The sequence below is a fragment of the Euphorbia lathyris genome, chromosome 1 (assembly GCF_963576675.1).
Source record: "Euphorbia lathyris chromosome 1, ddEupLath1.1, whole genome shotgun sequence".
In the NCBI taxonomy this organism is placed as follows: Eukaryota; Viridiplantae; Streptophyta; class Magnoliopsida; order Malpighiales; family Euphorbiaceae; genus Euphorbia; species Euphorbia lathyris.
The window spans coordinates 136,318,373-136,344,023 of NC_088910.1; the positions used below are offsets into that span (position 1 = coordinate 136,318,373).

The window sequence follows — 25,651 nt, forward strand, 5'->3', positions numbered from 1 at the left end:
GGGAGAAAGGGGCGCCCAGTATGGAATATATGCTTAGTTTTTGCATGGGATGACGGGTGCGATCATACCAGCACTAATGCACCGGATCCCATCAGAACTCCGAAGTGAAACGTGCTTGGGCGAGAGTAGTACTAAGATGGGTGACCTCTTGGGAAGTCCTCGTGTTGCACCCCCAAACTTTTTTGCAACGTGCATTTTTTAATTATTTAATTTTTTTTTCACCATGGCGTGCACGTTTTCGAGGCGGGCCCAAACTTTTTTACAACGTGCATTTTTTAATTATTTAATTTTTTTTTTCACCATGGCGTGCACGTTTTCGAGGCGGGGGTCAGTGTTTGGGGTCCGGGGGCTTGTGCATGCACGTGAAGGATGAGCATACGGGAGAAAGGGGCGCCCAGTATGGAATATATGCTTAGTTTTTGCATGGGATGACGGGTGCGATCATACCAGCACTAATGCACCGGATCCCATCAGAACTCCGAAGATAAACGTGCTTGGGCGAGAGTAGTACTAAGATGGGTGACCTCTTGGGAAGTCCTCGTGTTGCACCCCCAAACTTTTTTGCAACGTGCATTTTTTAATTATTTAATTTTTTTTTCACCATGGCGTGAACGTTTTCGAGGCGGGCCCAAACTTTTTTGCAACGTGCATTTTTTAATTATTTAATTTTTTTGTTCACCATGGCGTGCACGTTTTCGAGGCGGGGGTCAGTGTTTGGGGTCCGGGGGCTTGTGCATGCACGTGAAGGATGAGCATACGGGAGAAAGGGGCGCCCAGTATGGAATATATGCTTAGTTTTTGCATGGGATGACGGGTGCGATCATACCAGCACTAATGCACCGGATCCCATCAGAACTCCGAAGTGAAACGTGCTTGGGCGAGAGTAGTACTAAGATGGGTGACCTCTTGGGAAGTCCTCGTGTTGCACCCCCAAACTTTTTTGCAACGTGCATTTTTTAATTATTTAATTTTTTTTTCACCATGGCGTGCACGTTTTCGAGGCGGGCCCAAACTTTTTTACAACGTGCATTTTTTAATTATTTAATTTTTTTTTTCACCATGGCGTGCACGTTTTCGAGGCGGGGGTCAGTGTTTGGGGTCCGGGGGCTTGTGCATGCACGTGAAGGATGAGCATACGGGAGAAAGGGGCGCCCAGTATGGAATATATGCTTAGTTTTTGCATGGGATGACGGGTGCGATCATACCAGCACTAATGCACCGGATCCCATCAGAACTCCGAAGATAAACGTGCTTGGGCGAGAGTAGTACTAAGATGGGTGACCTCTTGGGAAGTCCTCGTGTTGCACCCCCAAACTTTTTTGCAACGTGCATTTTTTAATTATTTAATTTTTTTTTCACCATGGCGTGCACGTTTTCGAGGCGGGCCCAAACTTTTTTGCAACGTGCATTTTTTAATTATTTAATTTTTTTTTTCACCATGGCGTGCACGTTTTCGAGGCGGGGGTCAGTGTTTGGGGTCCGGGGGCTTGTGCATGCACGTGAAGGATGAGCATACGGGAGAAAGGGGCGCCCAGTATGGAATATATGCTTAGTTTTTGCATGGGATGACGGGTGCGATCATACCAGCACTAATGCACCGGATCCCATCAGAACTCCGAAGCTAAACGTGCTTGGGCGAGAGTAGTACTAAGATGGGTGACCTCTTGGGAAGTCCTCGTGTTGCACCCCCAAACTTTTTTGCAACGTGTATTTTTTAATTATTTAATTTTTTTTCCACCATGGCGTGCACGTTTTCGAGGCGGGCCCAAACTTTTTTGCAACGTGCATATTTTAATTATTTAATTTTTTTTTTCACCATGGCGTGCACGTTTTCGAGGCGGGGGTCAGTGTTTGGGGTCCGGGGGCTTGTGCATGCACGTGAAGGATGAGCATACGGGAGAAAGGGGCGCCCAGTATGGAATATATGCTTAGTTTTTGCATGGGATGACGGGTGCGATCATACCAGCACTAATGCACCGGATCCCATCAGAACTCCGAAGTGAAACGTGCTTGGGCGAGAGTAGTACTAAGATGGGTGACCTCTTGGGAAGTCCTCGTGTTGCACCCCCAAACTTTTTTGCAACGTGCATTTTTTAATTATTTAATTTTTTTTTCACCATGGCGTGCACGTTTTCGAGGCGGGCCCAAACTTTTTTGCAACGTGCATTTTTTAATTATTTAATTTTTTTTTTCACCATGGCGTGCACGTTTTCGAGGCGGGGGTCAGTGTTTGGGGTCCGGGGGCTTGTGCATGCACGTGAAGGATGAGCATACGGGAGAAAGGGGCGCCCAGTATGGAATATATGCTTAGTTTTTGCATGGGATGACGGTTGCGATCATACCAGCACTAATGCACCGGATCCCATCAGAACTCCGAAGTAAAACGTGCTTGGGCGAGAGTAGTACTAAGATGGGTGACCTCTTGGGAAGTCCTCGTGTTGCACCCCCAAACTTTTTTACAACGTGCATTTTGTAATTATTTAATTTTTTTTTCACCATGGCGTGCACGTTTTCGAGGCGGGCCCAAACTTTTTTGCAACGTGCATTTTTTAATTATTTATTTTTTTTTCACCATGGCGTGCACGTTTTCGAGGCGGGGGTCAGTGTTTGGGGTCCGGGGGCTTGTGCATGCACGTGAAGGATGAGCATACGGGAGAAAGGGGCGCCCAGTATGGAATATATGCTTAGTTTTTGCATGGGATGACGGGTGCGATCATACCAGCACTAATGCACCGGATCCCATCAGAACTCCGAAGTTAAACGTGCTTGGGCGAGAGTAGTACTAAGATGGGTGACATTTTGGGAAGTCCTCGTGTTGCACCCCCAAACTTTTTTGCAACGTGCATTTTTTAATTATTTAATTTTTTTTTTCACCATGGCGTGCACGTTTTCGAGGCGGGGGTCAGTGTTTGGGGTCCGGGGGCTTGTGCATGCACGTGAAGGATGAGCATACGGGAGAAAGGGGCGCCCAGTATGGAATATATGCTTAGTTTTTGCATGGGATGACGGGTGTGATCATACCAGCACTAATGCACCGGATCCCATCAGAACTCCGAAGTTAAACGTGCTTGGGCGAGAGTAGTACTAAGATGGGTGACCTCCTGGGAAGTCCTGGTGTTGCACCCCCAAACTTTTTTGCAACGTGCATTTTTTAATTATTTAATTTTTTTTTTCACCATGGCGTGCACGTTTACGAGGCGGAGGTCAGTGTTTGGGGTCCGGGGGCTTGTGCATGCACGTGAAGGATGAGCATACGGGAGAAAGGGGCGCCCAGTATGGAATATATGCTTAGTTTTTGCATGGGATGACGGGTGCCATCATACCAGCACTAATGCACCGGATCCCATCAGAACTCCGAAGTTAAACGCGCTTGGGCGAGAGTAGTACTAAGATGGGTGACCTCTTGGGAAGTCCTCGTGTTGCACCCCCAAACTTTTTTGCAACGTGCATTTTTTAATTATTTAATTTTTTTTTCACCATGGCGTGCACGTTTTCGAGGCGGGGGTCAGTGTTTGGGGTCCGGGGGCTTGTGCATGCACGTGAAGGATGAGCATACGGGAGAAAGGGGCGCCCAGTATGGAATATATGCTTAGTTTTTGCATGGGATGACGGGTGCGATCATACCAGCACTAATGCACCGGATCCCATCAGAACTCCGAAGTCAAACGTGCTTGGGCGAGAGTAGTACTAAGATGGGTGACCTCTTGGGAAGTCCTCGTGTTGCACCCCCAAACTTTTTTGCAACGTGCATTTTTTAATTATTTAATTTTTTTTCCACCATGGCGTGCACGTTTTCGAGGCGGGCCCAAACTTTTTTGCAACGTGCATATTTTAATTATTTAATTTTTTTTTTCACCATGGCGTGCACGTTTTCGAGGCGGGGGTCAGTGTTTGGGGTCCGGGGGCTTGTGCATGCACGTGAAGGATGAGCATACGGGAGAAAGGGGCGCCCAGTATGGAATATATGCTTAGTTTTTGCATGGGATGACGGGTGCGATCATACCAGCACTAATGCACCGGATCCCATCAGAACTCCGAAGTGAAACGTGCTTGGGCGAGAGTAGTACTAAGATGGGTGACCTCTTGCGAAGTCCTCGTGTTGCACCCCCAAACTTTTTTGCAACGTGCATTTTTTAATTATTTAATTTTTTTTTCACCATGGCGTGCACGTTTTCGAGGCGGGCCCAAACTTTTTTGCAACGTGCATTTTTTAATTATTTAATTTTTTTTTTCACCATGGCGTGCACGTTTTCGAGGCGGGGGTCAGTGTTTGGGGTCCGGGGGCTTGTGCATGCACGTGAAGGATGAGCATACGGGAGAAAGGGGCGCCCAGTATGGAATATATGCTTAGTTTTTGCATGGGATGACGGTTGCGATCATACCAGCACTAATGCACCGGATCCCATCAGAACTCCGAAGTAAAACGTGCTTGGGCGAGAGTAGTACTAAGATGGGTGACCTCTTGGGAAGTCCTCGTGTTGCACCCCCAAACTTTTTTGCAACGTGCATTTTTTAATTATTTAATTTTTTTTTCACCATGGCGTGCACGTTTTCGAGGCGGGCCCAAACTTTTTTGCAACGTGCATTTTTTAATTATTTTTTTTTTTTCACCATGGCGTGCACGTTTTCGAGGCGGGGGTCAGTGTTTGGGGTCCGGGGGCTTGTGCATGCACGTGAAGGATGAGCATACGGGAGAAAGGGGCGCCCAGTATGGAATATATGCTTAGTTTTTGCATGGGATGACGGTTGCGATCATACCAGCACTAATGCACCGGATCCCATCAGAACTCCGAAGTCAAACGTGCTTGGACGAGAGTAGTACTAAGATGGGTGACCTCTTGGGAAGTCCTCGTGTTGCACCCCCAAACTTTTTTGCAACGTGCATTTTTTAATTATTTAATTTTTTTTTTCACCATGGCGTGCACGTTTTCGAGGCGGGGGTCAGTGTTTGGGGTCCGGGGGCTTGTGCATGCACGTGAAGGATGAGCATACGGGAGAAAGGGGCGCCCAGTATGGAATATATGCTTAGTTTTTGCATGGGATGACGGGTGCGATCATACCAGCACTAATGCACCGGATCCCATCAGAACTCCGAAGTTAAACGTGCTTGGGCGAGAGTAGTACTAAGATGGGTGACATTTTGGGAAGTCCTCGTGTTGCACCCCCAAACTTTTTTGCAACGTGCATTTTTTAATTATTTAATTTTTTTTCCACCATGGCGTGCACGTTTTCGAGGCGGGCCCAAACTTTTTTGCAACGTGCATATTTTAATTATTTAATTTTTTTTTTCACCATGGCGTGCACGTTTTCGAGGCGGGGGTCAGTGTTTGGGGTCCGGGGGCTTGTGCATGCACGTGAAGGATGAGCATACGGGAGAAAGGGGCGCCCAGTATGGAATATATGCTTAGTTTTTGCATGGGATGACGGGTGCGATCATACCAGCACTAATGCACCGGATCCCATCAGAACTCCGAAGTCAAACGTGCTTGGGCGAGAGTAGTACTAAGATGGGTGACCTCTTGGGAAGTCCTCGTGTTGCACCCCCAAACTTTTTTGCAACGTGCATTTTTTAATTATTTAATTTTTTTTCCACCATGGCGTGCACGTTTTCGAGGCGGGCCCAAACTTTTTTGCAACGTGCATATTTTAATTATTTAATTTTTTTTTTCACCATGGCGTGCACGTTTTCGAGGCGGGGGTCAGTGTTTGGGGTCCGGGGGCTTGTGCATGCACGTGAAGGATGAGCATACGGGAGAAAGGGGCGCCCAGTATGGAATATATGCTTAGTTTTTGCATGGGATGACGGGTGCGATCATACCAGCACTAATGCACCGGATCCCATCAGAACTCCGAAGATAAACGTGCTTGGGCGAGAGTAGTACTAAGATGGGTGACCTCTTGGGAAGTCCTCGTGTTGCACCCCCAAACTTTTTTGCAACGTGCATTTTTTAATTTTTTAATTTTTTTTCACCATGGCGTGCACGTTTTCGAGGCGGGCCCAAACTTTTTTGCAACGTGCATTTTTTAATTATTTAATTTTTTTTTTCACCATGGCGTGCACGTTTTCGAGGCGGGGGTCAGTGTTTGGGGTCCGGGGGCTTGTGCATGCACGTGAAGGATGAGCATACGGGAGAAAGGGGCGGCCAGTATGGAATATATGCTTAGTTTTTGCATGGGATGACGGGTGCGATCATACCAGCACTAATGCACCGGATCCCATCAGAACTCCGAAGTGAAACGTGCTTGGACGAGAGTAGTACTAAGATGGGTGACCTCTTGGGAAGTCCTCGTGTTGCACCCCCAAAATTTTGCAACGTGCATTTTTTAATTATTTAATTTTTTTTTCACCATGGCGTGCACGTTTTCGAGGCGGGCCCAAACTTTTTTGCAACGTGCATTTTTTAATTATTTAATTTTTTTTTCACCATGGCGTGCACGTTTACGAGGCGGAGGTCAGTGTTTGGGGTCCGGGGGCTTGTGCATGCACGTGAAGGATGAGCATACGGGAGAAAGGGGCGCCCAGTATGGAATATATGCTTAGTTTTTGCATGGGATGACGGATGCGATCATACCAGCACTAATGCACCGGATCCCATCAGAACTCCGAAGTCAAACGTGCTTGGGCGAGAGTAGTACTAAGATGGGTGACCTCTTGGGAAGTCCTCGTGTTGCACCCCCAAACTTTTTTGCAACGTGCATTTTTTAATTATTTAATTTTTTTTTCACCATGGCGTGCACGTTTTCGAGGCGGGCCCAAACTTTTTTGCAACGTGCATTTTTTAATTATTTAATTTTTTTTTTTCACGATGGCGTGCACGTTTTCGAGGCGGGGGTCAGTGTTTGGGGTCCGGGGGCTTGTGCATGCACGTGAAGGATAAGCATACGGGAGAAAGGGGCGCCCAGTATGGAATATATGCTTAGTTTTTGCATGGGATGACGGGTGCGATCATACCAGCACTAATGCACCGGATCCCATCAGAACTCCGAAGCTAAACGTGCTTGGGCGAGAGTAGTACTAAGATGGGTGACCTCTTGGGAAGTCCTCGTGTTGCACCCCCAAACTTTTTTGCAACGTGCATTTTTTAATTATTTAATTTTTTTTCACCATGGCGTGCACGTTTTCGAGGCGGGCCCAAACTTTTTTGCAACGTGCATTTTTTAATTATTTAAATTTTTTTTTCACCATGGCGTGCACGTTTTCGAGGCGGGGCTCAGTGTTTGGGGTCCGGGGGCTTGTGCATGCACGTGAAGGATGAGCATACGGGAGAAAGGGGCGCCCAGTATGGAATATATGCTTAGTTTTTGCATGGGATGACAGGTGCGATCATACCAGCACTGATGCACCGGATCCCATCAGAACTCCGAAGCTAAACGTGCTTGGGCGAGAGTAGTACTAAGATGGGTGACCGCTTGGGAAGTCCTCGTGTTGCACCCCCAAACTTTTTTGCAACGTGCATTTTTTAATTATTTAATTTTTTTTTCACCATGGCGTGCACGTTTTCGAGGCGGGCCCAAACTTTTTTGCAACGTGCATTTTTTAATTATTTAATTTTTTTTTTCACCATGGCGTGCACGTTTTCGAGGCGGGCCCAAACTTTTTTGCAACGTGCATTTTTTAATTATTTAATTTTTTTTTTCACCATGGCGTGCACGTTTTCGAGGCGGGGCTCAGTGTTTGGGGTCCGGGGGCTTGTGCATGCACGTGAAGGATGAGCATACGGGAGAAAGGGGCGCCCAGTATGGAATATATGCTTAGTTTTTGCATGGGATGACGGGTGCGATCATACCAGCACTAATGCACCGGATCCCATCAGAACTCCGAAGTAAAACGTGCTTGGGCGAGAGTAGTACTAAGATGGGTGACCTCTTGGGAAGTCCTCGTGTTGCACCCCCAAAATTTTGCAACGTGCATTTTTTAATTATTTAATTTTTTTTTTCACCATGGCGTGCGCGTTTTCGAGGCGGGCCCAAACTTTTTTGCAACGTGCATTTTTTAATTATTTAATTTTTTTTTCACCATGGCGTGCACGTTTTCGAGGCGGGGGTCAGTGTTTGGGGTCCGGGGGCTTGTGCATGCACGTGAAGGATGAGCATACGGGAGAAAGGGGCGCCCAGTATGGAATATATGCTTAGTTTTTGCATGGGATGACGGGTGCGATCATACCAGCACTAATGCACCGGATCCCATCAGAACTCCGAAGTGAAACGTGCTTGGGCGAGAGTAGTACTAAGATGGGTGACCTCTTGGGAAGTCCTCGTGTTGCACCCCCAAACTTTTTTGCAACGTGCATTTTTTAATTATTTAATTTTTTTTTCACCATGGCGTGCACGTTTTCGAGGCGGGCCCAAACTTTTTTACAACGTGCATTTTTTAATTATTTAATTTTTTTTTCACCATGGCGTGCACGTTTTCGAGGCGGGGGTCAGTGTTTGGGGTCCGGGGGCTTGTGCATGCACGTGAAGGATGAGCATACGGGAGAAAGGGGCGCCCAGTATGGAATATATGCTTAGTTTTTGAATGGGATGACGGGTGCGATCATACCAGCACTAATGCACCGGATTCCATCAGAACTCCGAAGATAAACGTGCTTGGGCGAGAGTAGTACTAAGATGGGTGACCTCTTGGGAAGTCCTCGTGTTGCACCCCCAAACTTTTTTGCAACGTGCATTTTTTAATTATTTAATTTTTTTTTCACCATGGCGTGCACGTTTTCGAGGCGGGCCCAAACTTTTTTGCAACGTGCATTTTTTAATTATTTATTTTTTTTTCACCATGGCGTGCACGTTTTCGAGGCGGGGGTCAGTGTTTGGGGTCCGGGGGCTTGTGCATGCACGTGAAGGATGAGCATACGAGAGAAAGGGGCGCCCAGTATGGAATATATGCTTAGTTTTTGCATGGGATGACGGGTGCGATCATACCAGCACTAATGCACCGGATCCCATCCGAACTCCGAAGATAAACGTGCTTGGGCGAGAGTAGTACTAAGATGGGTGACCTCTTGGGAAGTCCTCGGGTTGCACCCCCAAACTTTTTTGCAACGTGCATTTTTTAATTATTTAATTTTTTTTTCACCATGGCGTGCACGTTTTCGAGGCGGGGGTCAGTGTTTGTGGTCCGGGGGCTTGTGCATGCACGTGAAGGATGAGCATACGGGAGAAAGGGGCGCCCAGTATGGAATATATGCTTAGTTTTTGCATGGGATGACGGGTGCGATCATACCAGCACTAATGCACCGGATCCCATCAGAACTCCGAAGCTAAACGTGCTTGGGCGAGAGTAGTACTAAGATGGGTGACCTCTTGGGAAGTCCTCGTGTTGCACCCCCAAACTTTTTTGCAACGTGCATTTTTTAATTATTTAATTTTTTTTTCACCATGGCGTGCACGTTTTCGAGGCGGGCCCAAACTTTTTTACAACGTGCATTTTTTAATTATTTAATTTTTTTTTCACCATGGCGTGCACGTTTTCGAGGCGGGGGTCAGTGTTTGGGGTCCGGGGGCTTGTGCATGCACGTGAAGGATGAGCATACGGGAGAAAGGGGCGCCCAGTATGGAATATATGCTTAGTTTTTGCATGGGATGACGGGTGCGATCATACCAGCACTAATGCACCGGATCCCATCAGAACTCCGAAGCTAAACGTGCTTGGGCGAGAGTAGTACTAAGATGGGTGACCTCTTGGGAAGTCCTCGTGTTGCACCCCCAAACTTTTTTGCAACGTGCATTTTTTAATTATTTAATTTTTTTTTCACCATGGCGTGCACGTTTTCGAGGCGGGCCCAAACTTTTTTGCAACGTGCATTTTTTAATTATTTAATTTTTTTTTCACCATGGCGTGCACGTTTTCGAGGCGGGGGTCAGTGTTTGGGGTCCGGGGGCTTGTGCATGCACGTGAAGGATGAGCATACGGGAGAAAGGGTCGCCCAGTATGGAATATATGCTTAGTTTTTGCATGGGATGACGGGTGCGATCATACCAGCACTAATGCACCGGATCCCATCAGAACTCCGAAGCTAAACGTTCTTGGGCGAGAGTAGTACTAAGATGGGTGACCTCTTGGGAAGTCCTCGTGTTGCACCCCCAAACTTTTTTGCAACGTGTATTTTTTAATTATTTAATTTTTTTTTCACCATGGCGTGCACGTTTTCGAGGCGGGGGTCAGTGTTTGGGGTCCGGGGGCTTGTGCATGCACGTGAAGGATGAGCATACGAGAGAAAGGGGCGCCCAGTATGGAATATATGCTTAGTTTTTGCATGGGATGACGGGTGCGATCATACCAGCACTAATGCACCGGATCCCATCAGAACTCCAAAGTTAAACGTGCTTGGGCGAGAGTAGTACTAAGATGGGTGACCTCTTGGGAAGTCCTCGTGTTGCACCCCCAAACTTTTTTGCAACGTGCATTTTTTTATTATTTAATTTTTTTTCACCATGGCGTGCACGTTTTCGAGGCGGGCCCAAACTTTTTTGCAACGTGCATTTTTTAATTATTTAATTTTTTTTTTCACCATGGCGTGCACGTTTTCGAGGCGGGGGTCAGTGTTTGGGGTCCGGGGGCTTGTGCATGCACGTGAAGGATGAGCATACGGGAGAAAGGGGCGCCCAGTATGGAATATATGCTTAGTTTTTGCATGGGATGACGGGTGCGATCATAACAGCACTAATGCACCGGATCCCATCAGAACTCCGAAGTCAAACGTGCTTGGGCGAGAGTAGTACTAAGATGGGTGACCTCTTGGGAAGTCCTGGTGTTGCACCCCCAAACTTTTTTGGAACGTGCATTTTTTAATTATTTAATTTTTTTTTCACCATGGCGTGCACGTTTTCGAGGCGGGCCCAAACTTTTTTTAAACGTGCATTTTTTAATTATTTAATTTTTTTTTCACCATGGCATGCACGTTTTCGAGGCGGGGGTCAGTGTTTGGGGTCCGGGGGCTTGTGCATGCACGTGAAGGATGAGCATACGGGAGAAAGGGGCGCCCAGTATGGAATATATGCTTAGTTTTTGCATGGGATGACGGGTGCGATCATACCAGCACTAATGCACCGGATCCCATCAGAACTCCGAAGTCAAACGTGCTTGGGCGAGAGTAGTACTAAGATGGGTGACCTCTTGGGAAGTCCTGGTGTTGCACCCCCAAACTTTTTTGCAACGTGCATTTTTTAATTATTTAATTTTTTTTTTCACCATGGCGTGCACGTTTACGAGGCGGAGGTCAGTGTTTGGGGTCCGGGGGCTTGTGCATGCACGTGAAGGATGAGCATACGGGAGAAAGGGGCGCCCAGTATGGAATATATGCTTAGTTTTTGCATGGGATGACGGGTGCCATCATACCAGCACTAATGCACCGGATCCCATCAAAACTCCGAAGTTAAACGTGCTTGGGCGAGAGTAGTATTAAGATGGGTGACCTCTTGGGAAGTCCTCGTGTTGCACCCCCAAACTTTTTTGCAACGTGCATTTTTTAATTATTTAATTTTTTTTTCACCATGGCGTGCACGTTTTCGAGGCGGGCCCAAACTTTTTTGCAACGTGCATTTTTTAATTATTTAATTTTTTTTTTCACCATGGCGTGCACGTTTTCGAGGCGGGGGTCAGTGTTTGGGGTCCGGGGGCTTGTGCATGCACGTGAAGGATGAGCATACGGGAGAAAGGGGCGCCCAGTATGGAATATATGCTTAGTTTTTGCATGGGATGACGGGTGCGATCATACCAGCACTAATGCACCGGATCCCATCAGAACTCCGAAGTCAAACGTGCTTGGGCGAGAGTAGTACTAAGATGGGTGACCTCTTGGGAAGTCCTCGTGTTGCACCCCCAAACTTTTTTGCAACGTGCATTTTTTAATTATTTAATTTTTTTTTCACCATGGCGTGCACGTTTTCGAGGCGGGCCCAAACTTTTTTGCAACGTGCATTTTTTAATTATTGAATTTTTTTTTTCACGATGGCGTGCACGTTTTCGAGGCGGGGGTCAGTGTTTGGGGTCCGGGGGCTTGTGCATGCACGTGAAGGATGAGCATACGGGAGTAAGGGGCGCCCAGTATGGAATATATGCTTAGTTTTTGCATGGGATGACGGGTGCGATCATACCAGCACTAATGCACCGGATCCCATCAGAACTCCGAAGCTAAACGTGCTTGGGCGAGAGTAGTACTAAGATGGGTGACCTCTTGGGAAGTCCTCGTGTTGCACCCCCAAACTTTTTTGCAACGTGCATTTTTTAATTATTTAATTTTTTTTTCACCATGGCGTGCACGTTTTCGAGGCGGGCCCAAACTTTTTTGCAACGTGCATTTTTTAATTATTTAATTTTTTTTTCACCATGGCGTGCACGTTTTCGAGGCGGGGGTCAGTGTTTGGGGTCCGGGGGCTTGTGCATGCACGTGAAGGATGAGCATACGGGAGAAAGGGTCGCCCAGTATGGAATATATGCTTAGTTTTTGCATGGGATGACGGGTGCGATCATACCAGCACTAATGCACCGGATCCCATCAGAACTCCGAAGCTAAACGTTCTTGGGCGAGAGTAGTACTAAGATGGGTGACCTCTTGGGAAGTCCTCGTGTTGCACCCCCAAACTTTTTTGCAACGTGTATTTTTTAATTATTTAATTTTTTTTTCACCATGGCGTGCACGTTTTCGAGGCGGGGGTCAGTGTTTGGGGTCCGGGGGCTTGTGCATGCACGTGAAGGATGAGCATACGAGAGAAAGGGGCGCCCAGTATGGAATATATGCTTAGTTTTTGCATGGGATGACGGGTGCGATCATACCAGCACTAATGCACCGGATCCCATCAGAACTCCAAAGTTAAACGTGCTTGGGCGAGAGTAGTACTAAGATGGGTGACCTCTTGGGAAGTCCTCGTGTTGCACCCCCAAACTTTTTTGCAACGTGCATTTTTTTATTATTTAATTTTTTTTCACCATGGCGTGCACGTTTTCGAGGCGGGCCCAAACTTTTTTGCAACGTGCATTTTTTAATTATTTAATTTTTTTTTTCACCATGGCGTGCACGTTTTCGAGGCGGGGGTCAGTGTTTGGGGTCCGGGGGCTTGTGCATGCACGTGAAGGATGAGCATACGGGAGAAAGGGGCGCCCAGTATGGAATATATGCTTAGTTTTTGCATGGGATGACGGGTGCGATCATAACAGCACTAATGCACCGGATCCCATCAGAACTCCGAAGTCAAACGTGCTTGGGCGAGAGTAGTACTAAGATGGGTGACCTCTTGGGAAGTCCTGGTGTTGCACCCCCAAACTTTTTTGGAACGTGCATTTTTTAATTATTTAATTTTTTTTTCACCATGGCGTGCACGTTTTCGAGGCGGGCCCAAACTTTTTTTAAACGTGCATTTTTTAATTATTTAATTTTTTTTTCACCATGGCATGCACGTTTTCGAGGCGGGGGTCAGTGTTTGGGGTCCGGGGGCTTGTGCATGCACGTGAAGGATGAGCATACGGGAGAAAGGGGCGCCCAGTATGGAATATATGCTTAGTTTTTGCATGGGATGACGGGTGCGATCATACCAGCACTAATGCACCGGATCCCATCAGAACTCCGAAGTCAAACGTGCTTGGGCGAGAGTAGTACTAAGATGGGTGACCTCTTGGGAAGTCCTGGTGTTGCACCCCCAAACTTTTTTGCAACGTGCATTTTTTAATTATTTAATTTTTTTTTTCACCATGGCGTGCACGTTTACGAGGCGGAGGTCAGTGTTTGGGGTCCGGGGGCTTGTGCATGCACGTGAAGGATGAGCATACGGGAGAAAGGGGCGCCCAGTATGGAATATATGCTTAGTTTTTGCATGGGATGACGGGTGCCATCATACCAGCACTAATGCACCGGATCCCATCAAAACTCCGAAGTTAAACGTGCTTGGGCGAGAGTAGTATTAAGATGGGTGACCTCTTGGGAAGTCCTCGTGTTGCACCCCCAAACTTTTTTGCAACGTGCATTTTTTAATTATTTAATTTTTTTTTCACCATGGCGTGCACGTTTTCGAGGCGGGCCCAAACTTTTTTGCAACGTGCATTTTTTAATTATTTAATTTTTTTTTTCACCATGGCGTGCACGTTTTCGAGGCGGGGGTCAGTGTTTGGGGTCCGGGGGCTTGTGCATGCACGTGAAGGATGAGCATACGGGAGAAAGGGGCGCCCAGTATGGAATATATGCTTAGTTTTTGCATGGGATGACGGGTGCGATCATACCAGCACTAATGCACCGGATCCCATCAGAACTCCGAAGTCAAACGTGCTTGGGCGAGAGTAGTACTAAGATGGGTGACCTCTTGGGAAGTCCTCGTGTTGCACCCCCAAACTTTTTTGCAACGTGCATTTTTTAATTATTTAATTTTTTTTTCACCATGGCGTGCACGTTTTCGAGGCGGGCCCAAACTTTTTTGCAACGTGCATTTTTTAATTATTGAATTTTTTTTTTTCACGATGGCGTGCACGTTTTCGAGGCGGGGGTCAGTGTTTGGGGTCCGGGGGCTTGTGCATGCACGTGAAGGATGAGCATACGGGAGTAAGGGGCGCCCAGTATGGAATATATGCTTAGTTTTTGCATGGGATGACGGGTGCGATCATACCAGCACTAATGCACCGGATCCCATCAGAACTCCGAAGCTAAACGTGCTTGGGCGAGAGTAGTACTAAGATGGGTGACCTCTTGGGAAGTCCTCGTGTTGCACCCCCAAACTTTTTTGCAACGTGCATTTTTTAATTATTTAATTTTTTTTCACCATGGCGTGCACGTTTTCGAGGCGGGCCCAAACTTTTTTGCAACGTGCATTTTTTAATTATTTAATTTTTTTTTTCACCATGGCGTGCACGTTTTCGAGGCGGGGGTCAGTGTTTGGCGTCCGGGGGCTTATGCATGCACGTGAAGGATGAGCATACGGGAGAAAGGGGCGCCCAGTATGGAATATATGCTTAGTTTTTGCATGGGATGACAGGTGCGATCATACCAGCACTGATGCACCGGATCCCATCAGAACTCCGAAGCTAAACGTGCTTGGGCGAGAGTAGTACTAAGATGGGTGACCTCTTGGGAAGTCCTCGTGTTGCACCCCCAAACTTTTTTGCAACGTGCATTTTTTAATTATTTAATTTTTTTTTCACCATGGCGTGCACGTTTTCGAGGCGGGCCCAAACTTTTTTGCAACGTGCATTTTTTAATTATTGAATTTTTTTTTTTCACGATGGCGTGCACGTTTTCGAGGCGGGGGTCAGTGTTTGGGGTCCGGGGGCTTGTGCATGCACGTGAAGGATGAGCATACGGGAGTAAGGGGCGCCCAGTATGGAATATATGCTTAGTTTTTGCATGGGATGACGGGTGCGATCATACCAGCACTAATGCACCGGATCCCATCAGAACTCCGAAGCTAAACGTGCTTGGGCGAGAGTAGTACTAAGATGGGTGACCTCTTGGTAAGTCCTCGTGTTGCACCCCCAAACTTTTTTGCAACGTGCATTTTTTAATTATTTAATTTTTTTTTCACCATGGCGTGCACGTTTTCGAGGCGGGCCCAAACTTTTTTACAACGTGCATTTTTTAATTATTTAATTTTTTTTTCACCATGGCGTGCACGTTTTCGAGGCGGGGGTCAGTGTTTGGGGTCCGGGGGCTTGTGCATGCACGTGAAGGATGAGCATACGGGAGAAAGGGGCGCCCAGTATGGAATATATGCTTAGTTTTTGCATGGGATGACGGGTGCGATCATACCAGCACTAATGCACCGGATCCCATCAGAACTCCGAAGCTAAACGTGCTTGGGCGAGAGTAGTACTAAGATGGGTGACCTCTTGGGAAGTCCTCGTGTTGCACCCCCAAACTTTTTTGCAACGTGCATTTTTTAATTATTTAATTTTTTTTTCACCATGGCGTGCACGTTTTCGAGGCGGGCCCAAACTTTTTTGCAACGTGCATTTTTTAATTATTTAATTTTTTTTTCACCATGGCGTGCACGTTTTCGAGGCGGGGGTCAGTGTTTGGGGTCCGGGGGCTTGTGCATGCACGTGAAGGATGAGCATACGGGAGAAAGGGTCGCCCAGTATGGAATATATGCTTAGTTTTTGCATGGGATGACGGGTGCGATCATACCAGCACTAATGCACCGGATCCCATCAGAACTCCGAAGCTAAACGTTCTTGGGCGAGAGTAGTACTAAGATGGGTGACCTCTTGGGAAGTCCTCGTGTTGCACCCCCAAACTTTTTTGCAACGTGTATTTTTTAATTATTTAATTTTTTTTTCACCATGGCGTGCACGTTTTCGAGGCGGGGGTCAGTGTTTGGGGTCCGGGGGCTTGTGCATGCACGTGAAGGATGAGCATACGAGAGAAAGGGGCGCCCAGTATGGAATATATGCTTAGTTTTTGCATGGGATGACGGGTGCGATCATACCAGCACTAATGCACCGGATCCCATCAGAACTCCAAAGTTAAACGTGCTTGGGCGAGAGTAGTACTAAGATGGGTGACCTCTTGGGAAGTCCTCGTGTTGCACCCCCAAACTTTTTTGCAACGTGCATTTTTTTATTATTTAATTTTTTTTCACCATGGCGTGCACGTTTTCGAGGCGGGCCCAAACTTTTTTGCAACGTGCATTTTTTAATTATTTAATTTTTTTTTTCACCATGGCGTGCACGTTTTCGAGGCGGGGGTCAGTGTTTGGGGTCCGGGGGCTTGTGCATGCACGTGAAGGATGAGCATACGGGAGAAAGGGGCGCCCAGTATGGAATATATGCTTAGTTTTTGCATGGGATGACGGGTGCGATCATAACAGCACTAATGCACCGGATCCCATCAGAACTCCGAAGTCAAACGTGCTTGGGCGAGAGTAGTACTAAGATGGGTGACCTCTTGGGAAGTCCTGGTGTTGCACCCCCAAACTTTTTTGGAACGTGCATTTTTTAATTATTTAATTTTTTTTTCACCATGGCGTGCACGTTTTCGAGGCGGGCCCAAACTTTTTTTAAACGTGCATTTTTTAATTATTTAATTTTTTTTTCACCATGGCATGCACGTTTTCGAGGCGGGGGTCAGTGTTTGGGGTCCGGGGGCTTGTGCATGCACGTGAAGGATGAGCATACGGGAGAAAGGGGCGCCCAGTATGGAATATATGCTTAGTTTTTGCATGGGATGACGGGTGCGATCATACCAGCACTAATGCACCGGATCCCATCAGAACTCCGAAGTCAAACGTGCTTGGGCGAGAGTAGTACTAAGATGGGTGACCTCTTGGGAAGTCCTGGTGTTGCACCCCCAAACTTTTTTGCAACGTGCATTTTTTAATTATTTAATTTTTTTTTTCACCATGGCGTGCACGTTTACGAGGCGGAGGTCAGTGTTTGGGGTCCGGGGGCTTGTGCATGCACGTGAAGGATGAGCATACGGGAGAAAGGGGCGCCCAGTATGGAATATATGCTTAGTTTTTGCATGGGATGACGGGTGCCATCATACCACCACTAATGCACCGGATCCCATCAAAACTCCGAAGTTAAACGTGCTTGGGCGAGAGTAGTATTAAGATGGGTGACCTCTTGGGAAGTCCTCGTGTTGCACCCCCAAACTTTTTTGCAACGTGCATTTTTTAATTATTTAATTTTTTTTTCACCATGGCGTGCACGTTTTCGAGGCGGGCCCAAACTTTTTTGCAACGTGCATTTTTTAATTATTTAATTTTTTTTTTCACCATGGCGTGCACGTTTTCGAGGCGGGGGTCAGTGTTTGGGGTCCGGGGGCTTGTGCATGCACGTGAAGGATGAGCATACGGGAGAAAGGGGCGCCCAGTATGGAATATATGCTTAGTTTTTGCATGGGATGACGGGTGCGATCATACCAGCACTAATGCACCGGATCCCATCAGAACTCCGAAGTCAAACGTGCTTGGGCGAGAGTAGTACTAAGATGGGTGACCTCTTGGGAAGTCCTCGTGTTGCACCCCCAAACTTTTTTGCAACGTGCATTTTTTAATTATTTAATTTTTTTTTCACCATGGCGTGCACGTTTTCGAGGCGGGCCCAAACTTTTTTGCAACGTGCATTTTTTAATTATTGAATTTTTTTTTTTCACGATGGCGTGCACGTTTTCGAGGCGGGGGTCAGTGTTTGGGGTCCGGGGGCTTGTGCATGCACGTGAAGGATGAGCATACGGGAGTAAGGGGCGCCCAGTATGGAATATATGCTTAGTTTTTGCATGGGATGACGGGTGCGATCATACCAGCACTAATGCACCGGATCCCATCAGAACTCCGAAGCTAAACGTGCTTGGGCGAGAGTAGTACTAAGATGGGTGACCTCTTGGGAAGTCCTCGTGTTGCACCCCCAAACTTTTTTGCAACGTGCATTTTTTAATTATTTAATTTTTTTTCACCATGGCGTGCACGTTTTCGAGGCGGGCCCAAACTTTTTTGCAACGTGCATTTTTTAATTATTTAATTTTTTTTTTCACCATGGCGTGCACGTTTTCGAGGCGGGGGTCAGTGTTTGGGGTCCGGGGGCTTATGCATGCACGTGAAGGATGAGCATACGGGAGAAAGGGGCGCCCAGTATGGAATATATGCTTAGTTTTTGCATGGGATGACAGGTGCGATCATACCAGCACTGATGCACCGGATCCCATCAGAACTCCGAAGCTAAACGTGCTTGGGCGAGAGTAGTACTAAGATGGGTGACCTCTTGGGAAGTCCTCGTGTTGCACCCCCAAACTTTTTTGCAACGTGCATTTTTTAATTATTTAATTTTTTTTTCACCATGGCGTGCACGTTTTCGAGGCGGGCCCAAACTTTTTTGCAACGTGCATTTTTTAATTATTGAATTTTTTTTTTTCACGATGGCGTGCACGTTTTCGAGGCGGGGGTCAGTGTTTGGGGTCCGGGGGCTTGTGCATGCACGTGAAGGATGAGCATACGGGAGTAAGGGGCGCCCAGTATGGAATATATGCTTAGTTTTTGCATGGGATGACGGGTGCGATCATACCAGCACTAATGCACCGGATCCCATCAGAACTCCGAAGCTAAACGTGCTTGGGCGAGAGTAGTACTAAGATGGGTGACCTCTTGGTAAGTCCTCGTGTTGCACCCCCAAACTTTTTTGCAACGTGCATTTTTTAATTATTTAATTTTTTTTTCACCATGGCGTGCACGTTTTCGAGGCGGGCCCAAACTTTTTTACAACGTGCATTTTTTAATTATTTAATTTTTTTTTCACCATGGCGTGCACGTTTTCGAGGCGGGGGTCAGTGTTTGGGGTCCGGGGGCTTGTGCATGCACGTGAAGGATGAGCATACGGGAGAAAGGGGCGCCCAGTATGGAATATATGCTTAGTTTTTGCATGGGATGACGGGTGCGATCATACCAGCACTAATGCACCGGATCCCATCAGAACTCCGAAGCTAAACGTGCTTGGGCGAGAGTAGTACTAAGATGGGTGACCTCTTGGGAAGTCCTCGTGTTGCACCCCCAAACTTTTTTGCAACGTGCATTTTTTAATTATTTAATTTTTTTTTCACCATGGCGTGCACGTTTTCGAGGCGGGCCCAAACTTTTTTGCAACGTGCATTTTTTAATTATTTAATTTTTTTTTCACCATGGCGTGCACGTTTTCGAGGCGGGGGTCAGTGTTTGGGGTCCGGGGGCTTGTGCATGCACGTGAAGGATGAGCATACGGGAGAAAGGGTCGCCCAGTATGGAATATATGCTTAGTTTTTGCATGGGATGACGGGTGCGATCATACCAGCACTAATGCACCGGATCCCATCAGAACTCCGAAGCTAAACGTTCTTGGGCGAGAGTAGTACTAAGATGGGTGACCTCTTGGGAAGTCCTCGTGTTGCACCCCCAAACTTTTTTGCAACGTGTATTTTTTAATTATTTAATTTTTTTTTCACCATGGCGTGCACGTTTTCGAGGCGGGGGTCAGTGTTTGGGGTCCGGGGGCTTGTGCATGCACGTGAAGGATGAGCATACGAGAGAAAGGGGCGCCCAGTATGGAATATATGCTTAGTTTTTGCATGGGATGACGGGTGCGATCATACCAGCACTAATGCACCGGATCCCATCAGAACTCCAAAGTTAAACGTGCTTGGGCGAGAGTAGTACTAAGATGGGTGACCTCTTGGGAAGTCCTCGTGTTGCACCCCCAAACTTTTTTGCAACGTGCATTTTTTTATTATTTAATTTTTTTTCACCATGGCGTGCACGTTTTCGAGGCGGGCCCAAACTTTTTTGCAACGTGCATTTTTTAATTATTTAATTTTTTTTTTCACCATGGCGTGCACGTTTTCGAGGCGGGGGTCAGTGTTTGGGGTCCGGGGGCTTGTGCATGCACGTGAAGGATGAGCATACGGGAGAAAGGGGCGCCCAGTATGGAATATATGCTTAGTTTTTGCATGGGATGACGGGTGCGATCATAACAGCACTAATGCACCGGATCCCATCAGAACTCCGAAGTCAAACGTGCTTGGGCGAGAGTAGTACTAAGATGGGTGACCTCTTGGGAAGTCCTGGTGTTGCACCCCCAAACTTTTTTGGAACGTGCATTTTTTAATTATTTAATTTTTTTTTCACCATGGCGTGCACGTTTTCGAGGCGGGCCCAAACTTTTTTTAAACGTGCATTTTTTAATTATTTAATTTTTTTTTCACCATGGCATGCACGTTTTCGAGGCGGGGGTCAGTGTTTGGGGTCCGGGGGCTTGTGCATGCACGTGAAGGATGAGCATACGGGAGAAAGGGGCGCCCAGTATGGAATATATGCTTAGTTTTTGCATGGGATGACGGGTGCGATCATACCAGCACTAATGCACCGGATCCCATCAGAACTCCGAAGTCAAACGTGCTTGGGCGAGAGTAGTACTAAGATGGGTGACCTCTTGGGAAGTCCTGGTGTTGCACCCCCAAACTTTTTTGCAACGTGCATTTTTTAATTATTTAATTTTTTTTTTCACCATGGCGTGCACGTTTACGAGGCGGAGGTCAGTGTTTGGGGTCCGGGGGCTTGTGCATGCACGTGAAGGATGAGCATACGGGAGAAAGGGGCGCCCAGTATGGAATATATGCTTAGTTTTTGCATGGGATGACGGGTGCGATCATACCAGCACTAATGCACCGGATCCCATCAGAACTCCGAAGTCAAACGTGCTTGGGCGAGAGTAGTACTAAGATGGGTGACCTCTTGGGAAGTCCTCGTGTTGCACCCCCAAACTTTTTTGCAACGTGCATTTTTTAATTATTTAATTTTTTTTTCACCATGGCGTGCACGTTTTCGAGGCGGGCCCAAACTTTTTTGCAACGTGCATTTTTTAATTATTGAATTTTTTTTTTTCACGATGGCGTGCACGTTTTCGAGGCGGGGGTCAGTGTTTGGGGTCCGGGGGCTTGTGCATGCACGTGAAGGATGAGCATACGGGAGTAAGGGGCGCCCAGTATGGAATATATGCTTAGTTTTTGCATGGGATGACGGGTGCGATCATACCAGCACTAATGCACCGGATCCCATCAGAACTCCGAAGCTAAACGTGCTTGGGCGAGAGTAGTACTAAGATGGGTGACCTCTTGGGAAGTCCTCGTGTTGCACCCCCAAACTTTTTTGCAACGTGCATTTTTTAATTATTTAATTTTTTTTCACCATGGCGTGCACGTTTTCGAGGCGGGCCCAAACTTTTTTGCAACGTGCATTTTTTAATTATTTAATTTTTTTTTTCACCATGGCGTGCACGTTTTCGAGGCGGGGGTCAGTGTTTGGGGTCCGGGGGCTTATGCATGCACGTGAAGGATGAGCATACGGGAGAAAGGGGCGCCCAGTATGGAATATATGCTTAGTTTTTGCATGGGATGACAGGTGCGATCATACCAGCACTGATGCACCGGATCCCATCAGAACTCCGAAGCTAAACGTGCTTGGGCGAGAGTAGTACTAAGATGGGTGACCTCTTGGGAAGTCCTCGTGTTGCACCCCCAAACTTTTTTGCAACGTGCATTTTTTAATTATTTAATTTTTTTTTCACCATGGCGTGCACGTTTTCGAGGCGGGCCCAAACTTTTTTGCAACGTGCATTTTTTAATTATTGAATTTTTTTTTTTCACGATGGCGTGCACGTTTTCGAGGCGGGGGTCAGTGTTTGGGGTCCGGGGGCTTGTGTATGCACGTGAAGGATGAGCATACGGGAGTAAGGGGCGCCCAGTATGGAATATATGCTTAGTTTTTGCATGGGATGACGGGTGCGATCATACCAGCACTAATGCACCGGATCCCATCAGAACTCCGAAGCTAAACGTGCTTGGGCGAGAGTAGTACTAAGATGGGTGACCTCTTGGTAAGTCCTCGTGTTGCACCCCCAAACTTTTTTGCAACGTGCATTTTTTAATTATTTAATTTTTTTTCACCATGGCGTGCACGTTTTCGAGGCGGGCCCAAACTTTTTTGCAACGTGCATTTTTTAATTATTTAATTTTTTTTTTCACCATGGCGTGCACGTTTTCGAGGCGGGGGTCAGTGTTTGGGGTCCGGGGGCTTATGCATGCACGTGAAGGATGAGCATACGGGAGAAAGGGGCGCCCAGTATGGAATATATGCTTAGTTTTTGCATGGGATGACAGGTGCGATCATACCAGCACTGATGCACCGGATCCCATCAGAACTCCGAAGCTAAACGTGCTTGGGCGAGAGTAGTACTAAGATGGGTGACCTCTTGGGAAGTCCTCGTGTTGCACCCCCAAACTTTTTTGCAACGTGCATTTTTTAATTATTTAATTTTTTTTTCACCATGGCGTGCACGTTTTCGAGGCGGGCCCAAACTTTTTTGCAACGTGCATTTTTTAATTATTTAATTTTTTTTTTCACCATGGCGTGCACGTTTTCGAGGCGGGGGTCAGTGTTTGGGGTCCGGGGGCTTGTGCATGCACGTGAAGGATGAGCATACGGGAGAAAGGGGCGCCCAGTATGGAATATATGCTTAGTTTTTGCATGGGATGACGGGTGCGATCATACCAGCACTAATGCACCGGATCCCATCAGAACTCCGAAGTCAAACGTGCTTGGGCGAGAGTAGTACTAAGATGGGTGACCTCTTGGTAAGTCCTGGTGTTGCACCCCCAATCTTTTTTGCAACGTGCATTTTTTAATTATTTAATTTTTTTTTTCACCATGGCGTGCACGTTTTCGAGGCGGGGGTCAATGTTTGGGGTCCGGGGGCTTGTGCATGCACGTGAAGGATGAGCATACGGGAGAAAGGGGCGCCCAGTATGGAATATATGCTTAGTTTTTGCATGGGATGACGGGTGCGATCATACCAGCACTAATGCACCGGATCCCATCAGAACACCGAAGTTAAACGTGCTGGGGCGAGAGTAGTTCTAAGATGGGTGACCTTTTGGGAAGTCCTCGTGTTGCACCCCCAAACTTTTTTGCAACGTGCATTTTTTAATTATTTAATTTTTTTTTCACCATGGCGTGCACGTTTTCGAGGCGGGCCCAAACTTTTTTGCAACGTGCATTTTTTAATTATTTAATTTTTTTTTCACCATGGCGTGCACGTTTTCGAGGCGGGGGTCAGTGTTTGGGGTCCGGGGGCTTGTGCATGCACGTGAAGGATGAGCATACGGGAGAAAGGGGCGCCCAGTATGGAATATATGCTTAGTTTTTGCATGGGATGACGGGTGCGATCATACCAACACTAATGCACCGGATCCCATCAGAACTTCGATGTTAAACGTGCTTGGGCGAGAGTAGTACTAAGATGGATGACCTCTTGGGAAGTCCTCGTGTTGCACCCCCAAACTTTTTTGCAACGTGCATTTTTTAATTATTTAATTTTTTTTTCACCATGGCGTGCACGTTTTCGAGGCGGGCCCAAACTTTTTTGCAACGTGCATTTTTTAATTATTTAATTTTTTTTTTCACCATGGCGTGCACGTTTTCGAGGCGGGGGTCAGTGTTTGGGGTCCGGGGGCTTGTGCATGCACGTGAAGGATGAGCATACGGGAGAAAGGGGCGCCCAGTATGGAATATATGCTTAGTTTTTGCATGGGATGACGGGTGCGATCATACAAGGACTAATGCATCGGATCCCATCAGAACTCCGAAGTTAAATGTGCTTGGGCGAGAGTAGTACTAAGATGGGTGACCTCTTGGGAAGTCCTCGTGTTGCACCCCCAATCTTTTTTGCAACGTGCATTTTTTAATTATTTAATTTTTTTTTTCACCATGGCGTGCACGTTTACGAGGCGGGGGTCAGTGTTTGGTGTACGGGGGCTTGTGCATGCACGTGAAGGATGAGCATACGGGAGAAAGGGGCGCCCAGTATGGAATATATGCTTAGTTTTTGCATGGGATGACGGGTGCGATCATACCAGCACTAATGCACCGGATCCCATCAGAACTCCGAAGTCAAACGTGCTTGGGCGAGAGTAGTACTAAGATGGGTGACCTAATGGGAAGTCCTCGTGTTGCACCCCCAAACTTTTTTGCAACGTGCATTTTTTAATTATTTAATTTTTTTTTCACCATGGCGTGCACGTTTTCGAGGCGGGGGTCAGTGTTTGGGGTCCGGGGGCTTGTGCATGCACGTGAAGGATGAGCATACGGGAGAAAGGGGCGCCCAGTATGGAATATATGCTTAGTTTTTGCATGGGATGACGGGTGCGATCATACCAACACTAATGCACCGGATCCCATCAGAACTCCGAAGTTAAACGTGCTTGGGCGAGAGTAGTACTAAGATGGGTGACCTCTTGGGAAGTTCTCGTGTTGCACCCCCAAACTTTTTTGCAACGTGCATTTTTTAATTATTTAATTTTTTTTCACCATGGCGTGCACGTTTTCGAGGCGGGCCCAAACTTTTTTGCAACGTGCATTTTTTAATTATTTTATTTTTTTTTCACCATGGCGTGCACGTTTTCGAGGCGGGGGTCAGTGTTTGGGGTCCGGGGGCTTGTGCATGCACGTGAAGGATGAGCATATGGGAGAAAGGGGCGCCCAGTATGGAATATATGCTTAGTTTTTGCATGGGATGACGGGTGCGATCATACCAGCACTAATGCACCGGATCCCATCAGAACTCCGAAGTGAAGCGTGCTTGGGCGAGAGTAGTACTAAGATGGGTGACCTCTTGGGAAGTCCTCGTGTTGCACCCCCAAACTTTTTTGCAACGTGCATTTTTTAATTATTTAATTTTTTTTTTCACCATGGCGTGCACGTTTTCGAGGCGGGGGTCAATGTTTGGGGTCCGGGGGCTTGTGCATGCACGTGAAGGATGAGCATACGGGAGAAAGGGGCGCCCAGTATGGAATATATGCTTAGTTTTTGCATGGGATGACGGGTGCGATCATACCAGCACTAATGCACCGGATCCCATCAGAACTCCGAAGTTAAACGTGCTTGGGCGAGAGTAGTACTAAGATGGGTGACCTTTTGGGAAGTCCTCGTGTTGCACCCCCAAACTTTTTTGCAACGTGCATTTTTTAATTATTTAATTTTTTTTTCACCATGGCGTGCACGTTTTCGAGGCGGGCCCAAACTTTTTTGCAACGTGCATTTTTTAATTATTTAATTTTTTTTTTCACCATGGCGTGCACGTTTTCGAGGCGGGGGTCAGTGTTTGGGGTCCGGGGGCTTGTGCATGCACGTGAAGGATGAGCATACGGGAGAAAGG

The 25,651-nt window shown here is 47.1% G+C and overlaps 71 non-coding genes across 71 annotated transcripts; all 71 read left to right on the forward strand.

Moving 5' to 3' along the window:
• Positions 1-54: 54 nt before the first annotated feature.
• On the forward strand, positions 55-173 carry LOC136212086 (5S ribosomal RNA). Its single transcript, XR_010679261.1, has one exon. It is a non-coding gene; the product is annotated as a 5S ribosomal RNA (ribosomal RNA).
• A 260-nt stretch (positions 174-433) lies between these two features.
• Positions 434-552, forward strand: LOC136212944 (5S ribosomal RNA). The gene has a single exon (XR_010680082.1). It is a non-coding gene; the product is annotated as a 5S ribosomal RNA (ribosomal RNA).
• Positions 553-812: 260 nt separating this feature from the next.
• LOC136212087 (5S ribosomal RNA) lies at positions 813-931 on the forward strand. Its single transcript, XR_010679262.1, has one exon. It is a non-coding gene; the product is annotated as a 5S ribosomal RNA (ribosomal RNA).
• Positions 932-1,191: 260 nt separating this feature from the next.
• LOC136212945 (5S ribosomal RNA) lies at positions 1,192-1,310 on the forward strand. The gene has a single exon (XR_010680083.1). It is a non-coding gene; the product is annotated as a 5S ribosomal RNA (ribosomal RNA).
• A 260-nt stretch (positions 1,311-1,570) lies between these two features.
• On the forward strand, positions 1,571-1,689 carry LOC136211765 (5S ribosomal RNA). Its single transcript, XR_010678955.1, has one exon. It is a non-coding gene; the product is annotated as a 5S ribosomal RNA (ribosomal RNA).
• A 260-nt stretch (positions 1,690-1,949) lies between these two features.
• On the forward strand, positions 1,950-2,068 carry LOC136212088 (5S ribosomal RNA). The gene has a single exon (XR_010679263.1). It is a non-coding gene; the product is annotated as a 5S ribosomal RNA (ribosomal RNA).
• A 260-nt stretch (positions 2,069-2,328) lies between these two features.
• On the forward strand, positions 2,329-2,447 carry LOC136214061 (5S ribosomal RNA). Its single transcript, XR_010681159.1, has one exon. It is a non-coding gene; the product is annotated as a 5S ribosomal RNA (ribosomal RNA).
• Positions 2,448-2,705: 258 nt separating this feature from the next.
• Positions 2,706-2,824, forward strand: LOC136214820 (5S ribosomal RNA). The gene has a single exon (XR_010681890.1). It is a non-coding gene; the product is annotated as a 5S ribosomal RNA (ribosomal RNA).
• Positions 2,825-3,007: 183 nt separating this feature from the next.
• On the forward strand, positions 3,008-3,126 carry LOC136214067 (5S ribosomal RNA). Its single transcript, XR_010681165.1, has one exon. It is a non-coding gene; the product is annotated as a 5S ribosomal RNA (ribosomal RNA).
• A 183-nt stretch (positions 3,127-3,309) lies between these two features.
• LOC136215081 (5S ribosomal RNA) lies at positions 3,310-3,428 on the forward strand. Its single transcript, XR_010682134.1, has one exon. It is a non-coding gene; the product is annotated as a 5S ribosomal RNA (ribosomal RNA).
• Positions 3,429-3,610: 182 nt separating this feature from the next.
• Positions 3,611-3,729, forward strand: LOC136212200 (5S ribosomal RNA). The gene has a single exon (XR_010679369.1). It is a non-coding gene; the product is annotated as a 5S ribosomal RNA (ribosomal RNA).
• Positions 3,730-3,989: 260 nt separating this feature from the next.
• On the forward strand, positions 3,990-4,108 carry LOC136213725 (5S ribosomal RNA). The gene has a single exon (XR_010680828.1). It is a non-coding gene; the product is annotated as a 5S ribosomal RNA (ribosomal RNA).
• Positions 4,109-4,368: 260 nt separating this feature from the next.
• Positions 4,369-4,487, forward strand: LOC136214063 (5S ribosomal RNA). The gene has a single exon (XR_010681161.1). It is a non-coding gene; the product is annotated as a 5S ribosomal RNA (ribosomal RNA).
• A 257-nt stretch (positions 4,488-4,744) lies between these two features.
• Positions 4,745-4,863, forward strand: LOC136214787 (5S ribosomal RNA). The gene has a single exon (XR_010681859.1). It is a non-coding gene; the product is annotated as a 5S ribosomal RNA (ribosomal RNA).
• A 183-nt stretch (positions 4,864-5,046) lies between these two features.
• LOC136214821 (5S ribosomal RNA) lies at positions 5,047-5,165 on the forward strand. The gene has a single exon (XR_010681891.1). It is a non-coding gene; the product is annotated as a 5S ribosomal RNA (ribosomal RNA).
• A 260-nt stretch (positions 5,166-5,425) lies between these two features.
• On the forward strand, positions 5,426-5,544 carry LOC136212201 (5S ribosomal RNA). Its single transcript, XR_010679370.1, has one exon. It is a non-coding gene; the product is annotated as a 5S ribosomal RNA (ribosomal RNA).
• A 260-nt stretch (positions 5,545-5,804) lies between these two features.
• On the forward strand, positions 5,805-5,923 carry LOC136212946 (5S ribosomal RNA). The gene has a single exon (XR_010680084.1). It is a non-coding gene; the product is annotated as a 5S ribosomal RNA (ribosomal RNA).
• A 259-nt stretch (positions 5,924-6,182) lies between these two features.
• LOC136213620 (5S ribosomal RNA) lies at positions 6,183-6,301 on the forward strand. The gene has a single exon (XR_010680719.1). It is a non-coding gene; the product is annotated as a 5S ribosomal RNA (ribosomal RNA).
• A 257-nt stretch (positions 6,302-6,558) lies between these two features.
• Positions 6,559-6,677, forward strand: LOC136214031 (5S ribosomal RNA). Its single transcript, XR_010681129.1, has one exon. It is a non-coding gene; the product is annotated as a 5S ribosomal RNA (ribosomal RNA).
• A 261-nt stretch (positions 6,678-6,938) lies between these two features.
• LOC136211766 (5S ribosomal RNA) lies at positions 6,939-7,057 on the forward strand. Its single transcript, XR_010678957.1, has one exon. It is a non-coding gene; the product is annotated as a 5S ribosomal RNA (ribosomal RNA).
• A 259-nt stretch (positions 7,058-7,316) lies between these two features.
• Positions 7,317-7,435, forward strand: LOC136213642 (5S ribosomal RNA). Its single transcript, XR_010680740.1, has one exon. It is a non-coding gene; the product is annotated as a 5S ribosomal RNA (ribosomal RNA).
• Positions 7,436-7,773: 338 nt separating this feature from the next.
• Positions 7,774-7,892, forward strand: LOC136212317 (5S ribosomal RNA). The gene has a single exon (XR_010679482.1). It is a non-coding gene; the product is annotated as a 5S ribosomal RNA (ribosomal RNA).
• A 258-nt stretch (positions 7,893-8,150) lies between these two features.
• On the forward strand, positions 8,151-8,269 carry LOC136212089 (5S ribosomal RNA). The gene has a single exon (XR_010679264.1). It is a non-coding gene; the product is annotated as a 5S ribosomal RNA (ribosomal RNA).
• Positions 8,270-8,528: 259 nt separating this feature from the next.
• On the forward strand, positions 8,529-8,647 carry LOC136214371 (5S ribosomal RNA). Its single transcript, XR_010681460.1, has one exon. It is a non-coding gene; the product is annotated as a 5S ribosomal RNA (ribosomal RNA).
• Positions 8,648-8,905: 258 nt separating this feature from the next.
• LOC136214201 (5S ribosomal RNA) lies at positions 8,906-9,024 on the forward strand. The gene has a single exon (XR_010681299.1). It is a non-coding gene; the product is annotated as a 5S ribosomal RNA (ribosomal RNA).
• A 182-nt stretch (positions 9,025-9,206) lies between these two features.
• On the forward strand, positions 9,207-9,325 carry LOC136211768 (5S ribosomal RNA). Its single transcript, XR_010678959.1, has one exon. It is a non-coding gene; the product is annotated as a 5S ribosomal RNA (ribosomal RNA).
• Positions 9,326-9,584: 259 nt separating this feature from the next.
• LOC136211769 (5S ribosomal RNA) lies at positions 9,585-9,703 on the forward strand. Its single transcript, XR_010678960.1, has one exon. It is a non-coding gene; the product is annotated as a 5S ribosomal RNA (ribosomal RNA).
• A 259-nt stretch (positions 9,704-9,962) lies between these two features.
• Positions 9,963-10,081, forward strand: LOC136214035 (5S ribosomal RNA). Its single transcript, XR_010681133.1, has one exon. It is a non-coding gene; the product is annotated as a 5S ribosomal RNA (ribosomal RNA).
• A 182-nt stretch (positions 10,082-10,263) lies between these two features.
• LOC136212873 (5S ribosomal RNA) lies at positions 10,264-10,382 on the forward strand. Its single transcript, XR_010680014.1, has one exon. It is a non-coding gene; the product is annotated as a 5S ribosomal RNA (ribosomal RNA).
• Positions 10,383-10,641: 259 nt separating this feature from the next.
• LOC136215564 (5S ribosomal RNA) lies at positions 10,642-10,760 on the forward strand. Its single transcript, XR_010682603.1, has one exon. It is a non-coding gene; the product is annotated as a 5S ribosomal RNA (ribosomal RNA).
• A 259-nt stretch (positions 10,761-11,019) lies between these two features.
• On the forward strand, positions 11,020-11,138 carry LOC136214668 (5S ribosomal RNA). The gene has a single exon (XR_010681745.1). It is a non-coding gene; the product is annotated as a 5S ribosomal RNA (ribosomal RNA).
• Positions 11,139-11,321: 183 nt separating this feature from the next.
• LOC136215597 (5S ribosomal RNA) lies at positions 11,322-11,440 on the forward strand. Its single transcript, XR_010682634.1, has one exon. It is a non-coding gene; the product is annotated as a 5S ribosomal RNA (ribosomal RNA).
• Positions 11,441-11,700: 260 nt separating this feature from the next.
• LOC136212202 (5S ribosomal RNA) lies at positions 11,701-11,819 on the forward strand. The gene has a single exon (XR_010679371.1). It is a non-coding gene; the product is annotated as a 5S ribosomal RNA (ribosomal RNA).
• A 260-nt stretch (positions 11,820-12,079) lies between these two features.
• On the forward strand, positions 12,080-12,198 carry LOC136211770 (5S ribosomal RNA). Its single transcript, XR_010678961.1, has one exon. It is a non-coding gene; the product is annotated as a 5S ribosomal RNA (ribosomal RNA).
• A 259-nt stretch (positions 12,199-12,457) lies between these two features.
• Positions 12,458-12,576, forward strand: LOC136214036 (5S ribosomal RNA). The gene has a single exon (XR_010681134.1). It is a non-coding gene; the product is annotated as a 5S ribosomal RNA (ribosomal RNA).
• A 182-nt stretch (positions 12,577-12,758) lies between these two features.
• Positions 12,759-12,877, forward strand: LOC136212874 (5S ribosomal RNA). The gene has a single exon (XR_010680015.1). It is a non-coding gene; the product is annotated as a 5S ribosomal RNA (ribosomal RNA).
• A 259-nt stretch (positions 12,878-13,136) lies between these two features.
• On the forward strand, positions 13,137-13,255 carry LOC136215565 (5S ribosomal RNA). Its single transcript, XR_010682604.1, has one exon. It is a non-coding gene; the product is annotated as a 5S ribosomal RNA (ribosomal RNA).
• A 259-nt stretch (positions 13,256-13,514) lies between these two features.
• LOC136214669 (5S ribosomal RNA) lies at positions 13,515-13,633 on the forward strand. Its single transcript, XR_010681746.1, has one exon. It is a non-coding gene; the product is annotated as a 5S ribosomal RNA (ribosomal RNA).
• Positions 13,634-13,816: 183 nt separating this feature from the next.
• On the forward strand, positions 13,817-13,935 carry LOC136215599 (5S ribosomal RNA). The gene has a single exon (XR_010682636.1). It is a non-coding gene; the product is annotated as a 5S ribosomal RNA (ribosomal RNA).
• Positions 13,936-14,195: 260 nt separating this feature from the next.
• Positions 14,196-14,314, forward strand: LOC136212203 (5S ribosomal RNA). The gene has a single exon (XR_010679372.1). It is a non-coding gene; the product is annotated as a 5S ribosomal RNA (ribosomal RNA).
• Positions 14,315-14,575: 261 nt separating this feature from the next.
• Positions 14,576-14,694, forward strand: LOC136211772 (5S ribosomal RNA). The gene has a single exon (XR_010678962.1). It is a non-coding gene; the product is annotated as a 5S ribosomal RNA (ribosomal RNA).
• Positions 14,695-14,953: 259 nt separating this feature from the next.
• Positions 14,954-15,072, forward strand: LOC136213392 (5S ribosomal RNA). Its single transcript, XR_010680506.1, has one exon. It is a non-coding gene; the product is annotated as a 5S ribosomal RNA (ribosomal RNA).
• A 261-nt stretch (positions 15,073-15,333) lies between these two features.
• LOC136214568 (5S ribosomal RNA) lies at positions 15,334-15,452 on the forward strand. The gene has a single exon (XR_010681648.1). It is a non-coding gene; the product is annotated as a 5S ribosomal RNA (ribosomal RNA).
• A 259-nt stretch (positions 15,453-15,711) lies between these two features.
• Positions 15,712-15,830, forward strand: LOC136211773 (5S ribosomal RNA). The gene has a single exon (XR_010678963.1). It is a non-coding gene; the product is annotated as a 5S ribosomal RNA (ribosomal RNA).
• Positions 15,831-16,089: 259 nt separating this feature from the next.
• LOC136214037 (5S ribosomal RNA) lies at positions 16,090-16,208 on the forward strand. The gene has a single exon (XR_010681135.1). It is a non-coding gene; the product is annotated as a 5S ribosomal RNA (ribosomal RNA).
• A 182-nt stretch (positions 16,209-16,390) lies between these two features.
• On the forward strand, positions 16,391-16,509 carry LOC136212875 (5S ribosomal RNA). Its single transcript, XR_010680016.1, has one exon. It is a non-coding gene; the product is annotated as a 5S ribosomal RNA (ribosomal RNA).
• A 259-nt stretch (positions 16,510-16,768) lies between these two features.
• LOC136215566 (5S ribosomal RNA) lies at positions 16,769-16,887 on the forward strand. The gene has a single exon (XR_010682605.1). It is a non-coding gene; the product is annotated as a 5S ribosomal RNA (ribosomal RNA).
• A 259-nt stretch (positions 16,888-17,146) lies between these two features.
• LOC136214670 (5S ribosomal RNA) lies at positions 17,147-17,265 on the forward strand. The gene has a single exon (XR_010681748.1). It is a non-coding gene; the product is annotated as a 5S ribosomal RNA (ribosomal RNA).
• A 183-nt stretch (positions 17,266-17,448) lies between these two features.
• On the forward strand, positions 17,449-17,567 carry LOC136215739 (5S ribosomal RNA). The gene has a single exon (XR_010682771.1). It is a non-coding gene; the product is annotated as a 5S ribosomal RNA (ribosomal RNA).
• A 260-nt stretch (positions 17,568-17,827) lies between these two features.
• On the forward strand, positions 17,828-17,946 carry LOC136212204 (5S ribosomal RNA). The gene has a single exon (XR_010679373.1). It is a non-coding gene; the product is annotated as a 5S ribosomal RNA (ribosomal RNA).
• A 261-nt stretch (positions 17,947-18,207) lies between these two features.
• Positions 18,208-18,326, forward strand: LOC136211774 (5S ribosomal RNA). Its single transcript, XR_010678964.1, has one exon. It is a non-coding gene; the product is annotated as a 5S ribosomal RNA (ribosomal RNA).
• A 259-nt stretch (positions 18,327-18,585) lies between these two features.
• LOC136213393 (5S ribosomal RNA) lies at positions 18,586-18,704 on the forward strand. Its single transcript, XR_010680507.1, has one exon. It is a non-coding gene; the product is annotated as a 5S ribosomal RNA (ribosomal RNA).
• A 261-nt stretch (positions 18,705-18,965) lies between these two features.
• Positions 18,966-19,084, forward strand: LOC136214569 (5S ribosomal RNA). The gene has a single exon (XR_010681649.1). It is a non-coding gene; the product is annotated as a 5S ribosomal RNA (ribosomal RNA).
• Positions 19,085-19,343: 259 nt separating this feature from the next.
• On the forward strand, positions 19,344-19,462 carry LOC136211775 (5S ribosomal RNA). Its single transcript, XR_010678965.1, has one exon. It is a non-coding gene; the product is annotated as a 5S ribosomal RNA (ribosomal RNA).
• A 259-nt stretch (positions 19,463-19,721) lies between these two features.
• LOC136214038 (5S ribosomal RNA) lies at positions 19,722-19,840 on the forward strand. The gene has a single exon (XR_010681136.1). It is a non-coding gene; the product is annotated as a 5S ribosomal RNA (ribosomal RNA).
• Positions 19,841-20,022: 182 nt separating this feature from the next.
• LOC136212876 (5S ribosomal RNA) lies at positions 20,023-20,141 on the forward strand. The gene has a single exon (XR_010680017.1). It is a non-coding gene; the product is annotated as a 5S ribosomal RNA (ribosomal RNA).
• Positions 20,142-20,400: 259 nt separating this feature from the next.
• Positions 20,401-20,519, forward strand: LOC136215567 (5S ribosomal RNA). Its single transcript, XR_010682606.1, has one exon. It is a non-coding gene; the product is annotated as a 5S ribosomal RNA (ribosomal RNA).
• A 259-nt stretch (positions 20,520-20,778) lies between these two features.
• Positions 20,779-20,897, forward strand: LOC136214671 (5S ribosomal RNA). The gene has a single exon (XR_010681749.1). It is a non-coding gene; the product is annotated as a 5S ribosomal RNA (ribosomal RNA).
• A 183-nt stretch (positions 20,898-21,080) lies between these two features.
• Positions 21,081-21,199, forward strand: LOC136212205 (5S ribosomal RNA). Its single transcript, XR_010679374.1, has one exon. It is a non-coding gene; the product is annotated as a 5S ribosomal RNA (ribosomal RNA).
• Positions 21,200-21,460: 261 nt separating this feature from the next.
• On the forward strand, positions 21,461-21,579 carry LOC136211776 (5S ribosomal RNA). Its single transcript, XR_010678966.1, has one exon. It is a non-coding gene; the product is annotated as a 5S ribosomal RNA (ribosomal RNA).
• Positions 21,580-21,838: 259 nt separating this feature from the next.
• Positions 21,839-21,957, forward strand: LOC136213394 (5S ribosomal RNA). Its single transcript, XR_010680508.1, has one exon. It is a non-coding gene; the product is annotated as a 5S ribosomal RNA (ribosomal RNA).
• A 261-nt stretch (positions 21,958-22,218) lies between these two features.
• LOC136214570 (5S ribosomal RNA) lies at positions 22,219-22,337 on the forward strand. Its single transcript, XR_010681650.1, has one exon. It is a non-coding gene; the product is annotated as a 5S ribosomal RNA (ribosomal RNA).
• A 259-nt stretch (positions 22,338-22,596) lies between these two features.
• On the forward strand, positions 22,597-22,715 carry LOC136213396 (5S ribosomal RNA). Its single transcript, XR_010680510.1, has one exon. It is a non-coding gene; the product is annotated as a 5S ribosomal RNA (ribosomal RNA).
• A 260-nt stretch (positions 22,716-22,975) lies between these two features.
• Positions 22,976-23,094, forward strand: LOC136215562 (5S ribosomal RNA). Its single transcript, XR_010682601.1, has one exon. It is a non-coding gene; the product is annotated as a 5S ribosomal RNA (ribosomal RNA).
• Positions 23,095-23,277: 183 nt separating this feature from the next.
• LOC136215585 (5S ribosomal RNA) lies at positions 23,278-23,396 on the forward strand. The gene has a single exon (XR_010682623.1). It is a non-coding gene; the product is annotated as a 5S ribosomal RNA (ribosomal RNA).
• Positions 23,397-23,655: 259 nt separating this feature from the next.
• LOC136215645 (5S ribosomal RNA) lies at positions 23,656-23,774 on the forward strand. Its single transcript, XR_010682682.1, has one exon. It is a non-coding gene; the product is annotated as a 5S ribosomal RNA (ribosomal RNA).
• Positions 23,775-24,034: 260 nt separating this feature from the next.
• On the forward strand, positions 24,035-24,153 carry LOC136215634 (5S ribosomal RNA). The gene has a single exon (XR_010682671.1). It is a non-coding gene; the product is annotated as a 5S ribosomal RNA (ribosomal RNA).
• Positions 24,154-24,336: 183 nt separating this feature from the next.
• LOC136213767 (5S ribosomal RNA) lies at positions 24,337-24,455 on the forward strand. Its single transcript, XR_010680872.1, has one exon. It is a non-coding gene; the product is annotated as a 5S ribosomal RNA (ribosomal RNA).
• Positions 24,456-24,637: 182 nt separating this feature from the next.
• On the forward strand, positions 24,638-24,756 carry LOC136213541 (5S ribosomal RNA). Its single transcript, XR_010680646.1, has one exon. It is a non-coding gene; the product is annotated as a 5S ribosomal RNA (ribosomal RNA).
• A 258-nt stretch (positions 24,757-25,014) lies between these two features.
• LOC136211669 (5S ribosomal RNA) lies at positions 25,015-25,133 on the forward strand. The gene has a single exon (XR_010678864.1). It is a non-coding gene; the product is annotated as a 5S ribosomal RNA (ribosomal RNA).
• A 183-nt stretch (positions 25,134-25,316) lies between these two features.
• On the forward strand, positions 25,317-25,435 carry LOC136211931 (5S ribosomal RNA). Its single transcript, XR_010679114.1, has one exon. It is a non-coding gene; the product is annotated as a 5S ribosomal RNA (ribosomal RNA).
• Positions 25,436-25,651: the final 216 nt, after the last annotated feature.